This window comes from Perognathus longimembris, chromosome 12 (assembly GCF_023159225.1).
Source record: "Perognathus longimembris pacificus isolate PPM17 chromosome 12, ASM2315922v1, whole genome shotgun sequence".
Taxonomy (NCBI): Eukaryota; Metazoa; Chordata; class Mammalia; order Rodentia; family Heteromyidae; genus Perognathus; species Perognathus longimembris.
This window is the reverse complement of record NC_063172.1, coordinates 34,561,165-34,574,477: the sequence shown is the minus strand read 5'-3', so window position 1 is coordinate 34,574,477 and position 13,313 is coordinate 34,561,165.

The following is a 13,313-nucleotide window of genomic DNA, read 5'->3' as shown; positions in this document are numbered from 1 at the left end:
TGTCTCTGTCTGTCTGACTGTCTTTCTGTCTTTCTTCCTCTGTTTCATCATCACAAATTATAAAAAAAAATCCACCTCTGGGAGGTTCCTATCCTGCTAAAGTATCATCCAAACACAGATTCATGCATAAATCTATCTATCTATCTATCTATCTATCTATCTATCTATCTATCTATCTATCTATCTATCTATACCAATTGGTCTTTAGTTGAGATATGTTCACGTTCTAAGAATCAACATTGAGGGTAGTTCTATGGAAAAATACTTGTCATGAATTTGATCTCCAGCACTTCAAAAAAAAAAAAAAAGAAGAAGAAGAAGGAGAACAAGAAAAAGAGAAAGGAAAGAGAGAAAGAAGAGAACACCATGTCCATGATAGAGCTAGCCCTTTGATTTCTTGTAATTGTAGGACTCTGGCAAATCTCATAGTTTGGAGGAAGAGGAAACTTTCTTTGAATAATTCCTGAACTTCATAAAAATTGAAAGCTGTGATTTCATATTATGTCATATGTAGAACAAACAGAAAACTGTGGTGGAACACCTATTAGCAGAGGGATAGAGATGCCTGCCATGATTCTTTTTTTTTTTTTTTTTTTTTTTGAGAAAGTATCACAGAAATGATAAGATCATGAGCTTGGTATTAGTTTCAAGCCATGTATATTTTTGTATTTTTAGATGTTATTTTATATCTTTAGGCACATTACAGATCATCAATATGGAACTTAGTTTTGGTTACTCTTATATATTCAATATTTAATCACATTGATATTCACAGGCTTAGTGTATTTATCTTTGCTCATTGTTTTCTCTGTCTCTGACACTACTAGGGTTTGAACTAAGGACCTCATAAAGGTCCTAGATAACTTGAGCCAACCAGCTGTTTTTGGTTTAGTTATTTTCCGGATAGTTTCACCTTCTCAGGACGTGCCGTGGACCACGATCCTTCTAATAAAGCTTGGGTTACAGATAGGCACCCTTATGCCTCACTTGTTGGTTGAAATGAGAGTCTCACTAACATCTTGCTCAGGCTGTCCTTAAAAGTTCTTATCACCTCCACGTCCCAAATACCTAGGATTATTATTATTTTTTTTTTTTTGGCCAGTCCTAGGCCGCGAACTCAGGGCCTGAGCACTGTCCCTGGCTTCTTTTTTGCTCAAGGCTAGCACTCTGCCACTTGAGCCACAGCGCCACTTCTGGCCATTTTCTGTATATGTGGTGCTGAGGAATTGAACCCAGGGGCCTCATGTATACGAGGCAAGCCCTCTTGCCACTAGGCCATATTCCCAGCCTACCTAGGATTATTGACAAGGGTGATACCTATCTTTTCCCTTTGTAATGAATATTTATGGGTCTTTTTTTCAGCTTTTACCTTCACACAAATACTATGATCCACATTAACTAGAGTTTATTGTATTCTAACTTAAGGGATAAAGTGGATGAGATAAAAGAAATATGCATTTTCACATTTGCTAGATATTGCCACATTGGACTCCAAATAACTTTAGTTCTGTTACAGTATATGAGAGTACCCCCATTCTATCTTGCTTTAATCTGCTGTTCCCCAACATTTAACAGTTTGTCAAATTGGTAAGTCTGAAATTACATCTAGTTTTGGTTTTGTTGGGTCAGAAAGTCAGCTAGGCAGCTTTTCCTGTGCTTTAGGAAAAAAATTTTCCTTCCCTTATCTGTGAATTACCTATTTTCTGCTATTTTTCTATTAAGTTAAGTGTATATGTGTGCATGTACAGTCTTTAAAAATTCTAGATAATTTACTTTCTTATATTCTGTCCTTATGCTGTCTTATTTATGGTATAGTGCTGTGTGTGTGTGTGTGTGTGTGTGTGTGTGTGTGTGTGTTTAACATTGGCTTAAAGTTAAATATAGTCTGCTGTATTGATACTTCACTGTGAAAAATTATTTTTGATATAATGCATGCATTTGGTTTATTATTTGCCTAATCTCAATATTATAAATAGGACCCTTTTTTTCTATGCTGTTAATCCACGTGGAATTTGATTTCTTACAGCATGAAATGTAGGGCAGGGATTTAATATTTTAATAAGGATATATAATTTCTAAAATGCTGTTATTGAACATTATATCCTCATACTAATTTTAATGGAATCTCTTCCATATTAACCTTTCATATATTAGTTTGAGACACACTACAGTGCCTCTATGACTTTTTATACAGTATAATCCACAATGGCCTTTTGCCACTCTGTGACTTAAAAATATTCTAGTCTTCTCTTTGGTCCTACTCTAAGGATCACTTCCTTTATGAGATGGGCCTCACATTTCTTCCTCCTTTGTGCTAGTTGCAAGCATTGCACCAGAGATATTTATGTGAAGAGAGATTTTACTGCCAAATTTCTAGCTTTTTTAAGACTAAACACATTGTCCTGCTATTTTGTAAAACCAAGTACCTTGTAGCTATTTAATAAGATTATATAAAGGAATAAATTAATGAGTGAATCTTCAAAACAGAACAGCTTGAGTGACACTTGGTAGATCTGAATAATTCATCTTCATATCTCTGGTCTTTTTTTCCTTGTTTGCCTGATGTGATGCAGAAATTTTAACATGGTTATAGTAGATGTCATTCCTCTTTTTTTAAAAAAAAAGAAATCACTTTTATTCCTGCAATGTAGACTTTTACTATCTTACTTGTTACAATAATTTCATTTCTGCTTTATATATAAAATAAATACTGCCTGATAACTAAATTAGAAACCTCATGTATATAGTAACCTGAGCTTCAACGCCACATCTACACTCTGAGAAATATTTTCACGAGGTACATATTGCTAAAATCTCTAAAGTGTATCTGACAATGCAAATCCACCCAACTTCACTTATGTAATTTAGATACTCAGTAGTACTTTGTATCATATACAGGTTCGAATAATAATTATTGAATATTTTCCTCATATTTTATCACAGTTCTCACTCTTGAGAAGATCTTACAAGATCCACAAGCCACAAAGGCATTGGATGCATAAGTAATTTCTAAGCATAATTGAAATACATTCTATAAAAATTAATACATACCAGTATTGTTGACAAGATTAAAGCTGCCAAAGTCCTACATTCTGATATTATTTGACCAAAATTTCACCCAAATTAGTCTTTCAAGTTATCCTTATCCATCTTTTCTTTTAAGCTTTCTCTTCCTTAAGCCTTCATCATTAGCTTCAGAAGTGTTCAGGTTATATAATCTCCTAAAATCAAGCCTTCTAGCTCCTGGTAGTTACCCAATTAGACTTTCAGCTTTTCATTGGCTTCTTAATATTTTCCTGGTAAATTTATTTAAGTATCATTCCTTGCTCTATTCTCTTATCCCTCCATTCCACTGTATCCATAAATTTCTCTACATTTTTTCTATCCAAGCCATATGGTTTCTAAATTTTCTCATTTTCCTCTTATTCACTTCCTTGTTAAAAAATAGTCTGTTTTATCTCAAATTAGAGTTTAAGTCTCAAATTTACATTTAATGGGCATAAATAACTTTTATCTACAACCTCTGTCAGACTCTTCCTCTCTTTAGAGTTCAGTTTCCTGGTTCACCTAGTGAGGTGGCTGAAAAGGATCTGTAAGGTCGATTTTAAGATAAACATCATGAGACTGTACATCTAAGAATTATCTTCTTTGATCCTCCTGAATTCAGTAGGATCATTTACCAACCCCTGAATCTCATGGAATGTCTTGAGTTCATTGTCCATCAAAACATTAAATGATAAAGTGGACAATGAGGGGGGAGGCATAGTTCTAATGTAACAAATGTAACTGTTTGAGCACAAAGTCAGGCCTGCTTGGAGAATGCAAGAGAAGTATGAGGAGATGCTAAATCATGAACAAGTATTGCAGTCATAGGCAAAGATGCATACTGAAGAGTTTTTGTTACATCTCAGAATATAATAACCCAGAGGATCATAAGCAGTGTTAGGACTTCAAGAAGTTGATAGAAAGGAGAGAAACAAATGATCAGAGGGAAGAAGAGAATTTATTCTTTTTTACTTTAGGAAGATATTCCCTCAGAGTATGAGGTAGAAGTCAGCCAAACGGGGTACAAGTGTCTTTGCTAAGATATTTATGAGGCTGTCTCTCACACGTCCAATTGCTAATCTCATGATTAGCCTGCGGTACCATACAGCTAATGTAAGAAATGCAATTCTATTTCTTCCCTTCTGTGTGGCAGACAGCAAAAGCGGGATGAAAATGTCTGCTCTTACAGACTAAATAACAGAATCCCGGCGAAGAACTTTCTATTTCCTGAGGAAAGAAAAACGTGGATGAGCTTGATGTTCGCTAAAAAGGCATTTGATTAAAACGTCTTTTTAATTTTTAAACTAAATGTATATATGTTTTCTTTGTAGCTTGAAATATATATCCCATAGGTCCTCCTGGGGAGGTGTGATAAATGATTACATTGAAACAAATTTAAAGTTAAAAAAATAAAACCTATCCCTATACAATAAAAGGTAGATATTATTTCCATATGCACTTTACAGATGAGAATGCAGTTTATAAGTGACTTAATGTGCTGAAGCTGCTTATATAGAGCAAGAAGAAAATTCTCTCTATCTATGTATCTATTATCTATCTATGTATGTATCTATTATCTATCTATCTATCCATCTATCTACCTATCATCAATTATTTGTTTATGGTGGTATCAGGGCTTGAACACTGTTACTCAGCTGGTACTCTGCCAAATAAGCCATGCCTCCAGCTGTTCATATGGTATTTGCTTTGGGGGTGGTATCTCAGAGATGTCTCACCATGAGATGGCTTTGAACTGAAATCCTTCAGATCTCAACCTCCTGAGTTGTTGGGATTACAGATGTGAGCCACTGGTGCCCAGTGCAAAGTGTAGATCTAAACACAGGTCTTCTGACTTTCAAGTGCTGTTATTCATACTGCATTCCCTATAGCTTTCTTCAAGATTCTAAAATGATTTTGAGGGAAAGCTGAACATTCTTGATGCTCAAGTACTTAGTAAACCAATTATAAATATGTAACAAACACAAATCTTGGCCAATCAATGTATGGCCACCTGTCATTGTCCTTTCATCTTCCCTCAATTCCTACCTCAGCCCATGAAACTAAGACAGCTTCTTTTCTTTCCTTTGCACTTGGCCTTTTTACTATTTTTTCCTTTTTTATTATTTTTATTATTTTTATCTATTGTCAAAGTGATGTACAGAGAGGTTACAGTTTCATACGTTAGGACTTGGGTACATTTCTTGTACTGTTTGTTACCTCCTCCCTTATTCCCCCCTCCCCCTCCCCCTTTCCTTCTCCCCCCATGAGTTATTCAGTTGGTTTACACCAAATGGTTTTACAAATATTGCTTTTGGAGTTGTTTGTCTTTTTATCCTTTGTTCCTCAATTTTGATATGCCCTTTCAATTCCCTAGTTCTAATACCAGTATATACAGTTTCCAGTGTACTCAGATAAGATACAGTGATAGTGCGGGTACAACCACAAGAAGGGGACACAAGAGGATCATCAACAATAGAAGCTATCGTTTCACATGGCATGTTGAAAGTAATTACAACAGTGATATTACAGTCGCTTCTATAGCATGGAGTTCATTTCACTTAGCATCATGTTATGCATTCATAAGGGCATAGCTACTAGGCTCTTGTGATCCTCTGCTGTGACTAGCCTTTTACTATTTGTGGACAATGGTGATGGTCACTTGAAGAGGCTGAAAGGAGAATTGTTTCCTTGCTCTTTTGATTCAATCATTATGTTATTATAAGAGCTGTCACCCCTTGAAAGTCAATGGGCAAATGAAGCACAATGAGAAGTACAATCATAACTGGGCTTCATTGATCATTTGTACTAATGGATAGAGGTTCTCTTTACTCTATTCCAATCCTTGCTTTGTAGAATTAGAAAACAAAACAGTTTCAGATGGTTGAGGTATAAAGAAAAGGAAATGAAAAAATAAAGGAGCATAGATTTCTACCTAACTCTGAAATACGGTAACCCTGTCAACATACTTTCAAATATCAAAGTGTAATAAATGTTGCAAGGGCCAAAGACATTGTTAACTGGTACCGGGTACCTCTCTCCCCATCCAAGTAAATAACCTCAAGATTACTACCAGTAGCTTTACCTCTTCTTGTCCTCCCTCACTTCCTTCCCTGTCCTGGAGAAAAATGCCCGCTGATGACACTTCCTGGCACAACAGCAGTGGTGATATTTTCAATGCACTTTGCCTTCTGGGTGCTCCCTTAGCTCAGTGACCTACTGGTGCTAACCAGGGCTACATTAGCCAGGTCCTGCCCGCCCAAGAGAAATTCCTTTCATTCATCAAGAGATAAGGAGTTTTGACAAGTCTCTTGGGAGAGTAAAAGAAGAAAACGCACACACACACACACACACACACACACACACACACACACACACACTATTGCCCTGTAATACTGAGAAACACAAAGGGAAGGAGCCAAGGAACTTTCAAGGCAGCCAGGGCAGACAAGGAGTCTGCTATTAGAATTAACTGCGATGAAGTCCAGAGCCCCTTTCTGTCTCTACCTGTTTCTTCTCAATGTCACTATCCACCAAGAACCTGATGCAAAACAGATCCCCAGAAGTATTCCAGTAACTCCTCAGGACCACCAGGGCAAAAACAAAAACATTCAGGGCTTGACACTTACCAGGGCAACTTGCCAAGCTTATCACATGTGAAAAGAGCTGCTCGAAGAGAATAATCTTGCTCATGTTCACAGGGCCGGGTGTTAAGTCTCAGAGAACAAGGGCATTTTCCTTTAAGAGCTCACTGGAAGGCTTGGGAATAGCACTTTTCTATGAGCTGCCAGAAAGGCCAATTAGATGCCTTATGGAAGTAAAGGCTAGAGGAGAATTTGAAAGGTCATTTGGAAGGGACCAGGGGAGAATTAGTCTCCCTTCTTGCCTCCAAGTCTGAACACAACAAAAAGTCCTCATCTTGCAAAGATAGTTCACATTTTGTTTCTGCAATTCTTTTTCTCTGAAAACTTGGTCTTGAGGAAACTCTGGCACCAACATAAGGCTTTCAGGCTGCACTTCTTTCTCTTCCTACAAGCTCCACTGGAGATGTAACATCATTCAGTGCTTTCTAGTTAGAAATGACCCCAAGCCTCTTGTGTAAGTCTTTTCCATGTGGTAATCACAAATGCTCTTGCAGTCATAGCACATGCTATTACCATCCTCATTTTCCAGATGAGAAAACTGAGGTGCATATTCTTTGTGCAAAGAATCTAGCTGAAGCCATAGGCTAATGAGAGAATGAAGATTGAAACTTGCTTCTTTTTGGATTTTCATGTTTTGTGACAGTTTTTCACAAGGACACTCCGAATTTCTCAAGTTGGAATCCTTTAATGGTTAAATTGTTTTCTCACTAAGCCTGTTTTATTTCGATGACTTCAGTTTCCTATATCTTTCTTAAGGTTTCTCACTTGCAAAGTAGAACTGCTTTCTCCAATACTGTAAGAAACTTCCATGGGTGTTGTTTTAGGTTTAAATGTAAGTCATCCTGAATGTGTTATGCATATATACATATAAACCACACATACATATATACATACATCCTATATATGTACATATTTATATGCATATACAAATATATGTTATATATCTTATTGTTATATGTCCTTTCAGATGGAGGAGTCTAACCAAAATTTATTATATTACTTATAAATGTTATGAAGTTTTGTGTTTGTTATCTATTAAGCTAAACTTTTACATCTCGAAACTGAACCTAACTTTTCAGATGTGGCTTTTCAGATTGCAAGTCTACCCATGTGTTTGATCTCTTGTGCAAACTGGTTATTAGAGTGTTGTGGGTAAAAAAGTAAACGACATCACTGCTTTCCATGGCCTTCAACTAGCCAACATAGCTTAAAATTGTGGCCAGCTAAGTCTCAGTTCCATTTCTTCCTCAAGAGGTGCTTGATCAGTGACCAGACTCATCACACCTTAATCAAAATGATGCTAACTTGGCCTTTCCACACTTGTATATAATGGTCCTAAATCCATAGAGTGTCTGATTCTAGTCAGGCACAGTATAACTGCTTACATTCAATCAGAGAATAAAACATAATAAATCTTTGTCTCTTGAATCTTATGATATGTATAATAAGACAAAATACTATCTATATTCATTTGTGAGGAATACCATGACAAAATACCATAGACTTAGTGCCTGTAAGCAATGACATTTTCCTTGAAGTTCTATAAACTACAAGTCCAAAAATCAAAGGGAATTCAGTTTGTTTTCTTCTGAGTCCACTCTCTTTGGTTTGCAACTGGCCTCATTTTCCCTGTGTCTGTCTTCACGCATCCTATCTCAGGTCTTATATAACCTTCATGTCTCTTCTGACAGAGAGATTCTAAAATCAGATTGGATCACACACACACACACACACACACACACACACACACACACACATCATAAATGAATCACCTCACTAATGTCCTCGACTCCTTACATGACCACATTCTAAAGTTCTGGGATCTAAGAATTCAACATCTGAATCTGTGAAGCACAGAGCTCATTCTGTAACATTGACTGACTTGAAAGATTATAGAGGTTCAAACTCAGAAAATCATCAGTGTATAAAGAAGCGAGGAACATACTGGCAGCCACATGTGCTCTCACTTGAGGATCACACACTTGACACAATGATGACCAACCAAACATGCCAGCCACTAGACATCCAGGAATTGTTACTCTGCCACTCCTTCCATTCTAACGCTGCATAAAACATTAGGATGAGAGAGGAACAGTGAACAATCCCCAGTCATCCCAGGATAGGTTAAATATAGGGAACAATGAAGGAGGACAGACAAGTTCTATTCACAAAGTTAGAAACAATTCTCCTGATCAGGACCTAAAAAACTAAAATGTGAGGCAAGTAAAATAAAAACCCAGTGGTAAGAGAAGTGTGGCAGATGCAGAAGTGTGTTTTCTAAGGGTTAGACTTGTAAGAGAAAGATAGCAAAGCATGTTCATCCTTCATGAAATGTACAAGACAGGACCTTCTTTGTATTTGTGCGTGTGTGTGTGTGTGTGTGTGTGTGTGTGTGTGTGTGTGGGAGAGAGAGAGACAGAGAGACAGAGAGAGAGACCGAGAGGCAGAGAGACAGAGATAGAGACAGAAAGAAAGAGAAAAAAATAGGAAGAGAGAGACAGAGAAAGAAGAGAGAAAGAGCCTGAGTGATACTTCTCAATCTTCAAAAAAAATTAGGTGTTTGCTGTTTATCATGGGGCTATATTTTGAGTTCGTGTGTGTGTGTGTGTGTGTGTGTGTGTGTGTGTGTGTGTGTGTGTCTTACTGGGGTTTGAACTCAGGGCCTGGACATTGTCCCTGAGCTTGTTTTCACTCAAGGCTGGTGCTCCACCAATTGAGTCACAACTCTACTTTCAGCTTCTTTTGGTGGTTAATCAGAGATAGTCTCACAAACTTTTCTTCCCAGGATGCATTGAACCATGATTGTCAGATCTCAGCCTACTGCCTAGCTAGGGTTACTTGTATTTTTTTATGTGCTTTCATCTTTGAGATAATGTAATGACAATCTTCCTAGTAATTATCTCTCTTTGTGATGACCATGTCTCCTTGGGAACCTGTGGTCTTTGTAGTCCAAGACAGTACAAATCTGAGGAAGTGTTTATTTGAATGGTGGAAAGAACAAAAAGGTTTCTTAAATTCTGCTTCACAATTTATTACCTCCTCATAGAGTTATTCCTGCTATATATCTTTGCCATGTCACTATGGTTAATATAGTATTACGAAGGTTTGGACCCACATAATGGGTCCAAAATCAATGTTGAAAATTAAATTATATTATAAATTTTATGCTTTGATGCTTCTTTTTAAGCTATTTTTGATAAGATTAATGATAGGGTCTAGTATTATTTTAGAAAATTCAGTGAATCTTTTATAGATTTTCCACTGTTCAAAAACATTATTTAGGAAGGGAATAATTAGAAAGCATTTATACTATTAATAAATTACTAGGGCTGGGGATATAGCCTAGTGGCAAGAGTGCCTGCCTCGGATACACGAGGCCCTAGGTTCGATTCCCCAGCACCACATATACAGAAAACGGCCAGAAGCGGCGCTGTGGCTCAAGTGGCAGAGTGCTAGCCTTGAGCGGGAAGAAGCCAGGGACAGTGCTCAGGCCCTGAGTCCAAGGCCCAGGACTGGCAAAAAATAAATAAATAAATAAATAAAAAATAAAATAAAATAAATTACTAATGTGCATTTAAGATTTTGTACTCTTGGGCTGGGGATATGGCCTAGTGGCAAGAGTGCTTGCCTCATATACATGAGGCCCTGGGTTCGATTCCCCAGCACCACATATACAGAAAATGGCCAGAAGTGGCGCTGTGGCTCAAGTGACAGAGTGCTAGCCTTGAGCAAAAAGAAGCCAGGGACAGTGCTCAGGCCCTGAGTCCAAGCCCCAGGACTGGCAAAAAAAAAAAAAAAAAAAAAAAGATTTTGTACTCCATTGTATATGTTGTAGGTGAAGAAATTAAAAGTTCTCTCCCAAAATTCATTATAATCTTTTTTTGTTTTCTGGACAAACTTTGGCTCAGTCATTCTCAGTATGCGTCTTCATTATTATCCCTGTCAAGAGTTAAAGAGCATATTAGGGTTTATTTAATCAGTGACCATAGTAGATAATGCATGTCCTCTTTTCTCATTAGGATGAAATTATATACCAATAGAAATAGCTTTTTAAAATATCATCCAGACCTTTGCAACAATTGAGAACATTTGATTTGGAAGTTTCCTCAATTTTTAGATTATTATGCATTTGTACCTCCAAGGAGAAAATGGATTGTAAGTTATAACAAGAGAGCATTGAGTTAGATGTAAAGAAGAACTTTGTGTGTCAGGCTGATTAAACACTGGCACAAATTAGCAGGGAAGCTTATGGAATCGCCATCTGTGTAGATATATCAAAAATAGAATTGACTATTTTCTTCTTCGAATGATTTAGGAAATGCCCTTTTTGGCAAAGACATGGACCAAATGGGTTTTTGAAATTTTCTTTGGTTCTCTGCTTCTCTAGTTTTCAAAATTATTTATTTCCTAAATGGGATATACAGCAAAATGTCTTTAGCTAAGGAGGTGATGATAGTGTGTGAGTGTTTGTGTGTGTGTGTGTGTGTGTATGCACATGCACGGGTGTGTGTCTGTGTCTGTGTCCATGTGTCTATGTCTGTGTCTGTGAGTCTGTTTGAGCACCCACTAATCCTTTTAGGTAGAATAATTAGAAGGAAGTATAGAGTTACTTTGTATTTTTATTTTATTTATTTTTATTTATATTTTATTATCTTTAGTTGTACAAAGGAGTTGCCATTCACAAAGTACTTGATGAATACAAGGCACCGTAATCAATGTCACTCCTTTCAACACTCTTACCCATAATCTCCACTACCCACCTCTTCCCTCACTTCTTACTATGTAGGATATACATTGAATTCTTGATTTCATTCTTCCCTTGCTTCTCCCTTTCATTCACTTAAGCCTTTACCCTTGACTCCACCCACCTCATCTCTCAAGTTTCTGCTGTTTATATTGTAGAACCTTAACATTGCCTTTCTAAGAAATTATATTATTTCAGTTCTCCCTTTACCACATTTCAGTTAATACATTTGTATGCACTCGCATACTACCCAATGCATTTATTTTAAGGTTAAAACTATCATTTCCTAACCAGTTATGGGTACTTATGTCAAGTAAACAAGCGTTTCTCAGACTTTGTAGGAATTTTCAGTTTTCTAATTCTTTATTCTTTCTCTGGTCATACATAAGAATAGACCTGATCTTGTGTCCTACACTCTCTTTACAATTACATCTGTCTCTCTTAATTCAACTTTATATTTTCCTGAGATTTCTTTTTTGTATGACTCAAAAGAAAATCTGTTTCTACAACCATGAATATTTGTCTGGGTTCCAACACTACTATCTAAGCATCTGCCAGGTACTTCTACCTGGGGAGATCGCTCAACAACTTACCACACCATGTGCCATACAGCATAGCTAATGGAAGATGCTTTTAGATCCTGATTCTCTCATTTCCACTTCCACATTTCCTTTTGTGATCTCAGCGTCATTCACTCCCCAGTATTCTCTCCATACTTCTCTCTGGGCCCTATTTTTAATCATTTCAAGCCTCATCTTTCAGAGTAAATTCTACCCTTAATGCAACTGATCATCATCCACATTCATAGACAACCATGCAGACCCTCCCCTGTAGCACCAACCATTTTTTATGACTTTCAGTATATGCTTTTGTCAAGATGACAATTCCTCTCTGTCTATAATATTTCCTCTGCTTTGAATAATATTTCCAACTGCAAAACTGTATCCTAACCAAGTGATACAGATGACTAGTTTTGAATTGCATGATGTGTTACCCACTCAATGATCCTCTCAGCCCTTTCACTACCTGCCCATGGAGAAGGGATATGGAACAAGAGTTGTATCAGTGATGATTAGAAACTCTATCATGTATATTACATCTCAGCTATGTGTCTCTTTCACCAATTAAATTTCTCAGTGCTTCAGTCCGTATGAAAGACAAAATTAGGGGGGGAAAACTACTATTCATGTAATTGAGACTGGGGATACAGAAGTGAGTATTGTGAAAAACAAAGATGGAAAAAGACCTTGAAATCAATGAATATACAGTTAATATGTAATAATATATTCAAGCCAAATAACTGTTATAAGCTGTGAGGTGTCATTATTATCATCATCAATCATTTTCTTTTTCTTCTTCTTCATCATCAGCATTAACTTTTCTTTAGCACTTACCATCCTGCCCAGAACTGTTCTAATGTAAGTGAATCCTTCAATAGTAGGTATCTTGTAAAAAAAAACTCTTAAAATGATTTAGCAGACCAATGTCATTTAGATTCATTGATTTTTCTTCCTGCTACAAAGACAATTTCCTTTAACATGCTCCTAAGTGGTTAATAAGTCTATTCTTAAATGATTGGAACTATTTAGCTTCTACCACATCTCATAAATGATTGTTCTACAATATACTAAACATAAATTCCAGGAAATTTTTTTTTGCCTGAGACTTATTCTTAAATAATCTAGATTATATTATGTTATTTTTACAACTGGTATTGATAGCTAGTGATCTCATTTTTATTCTATTTTCTCCTTACAAGATGCCATACCACATGGAATTACTTCTTTAGTCTTCCAAGATATTAGTCCTAAATATCCATATCTTACTTCTCTTTGAATCTGTTTATGTCTTAAAATTTCCTCCCATTTCTTTAAAGTTCTGAA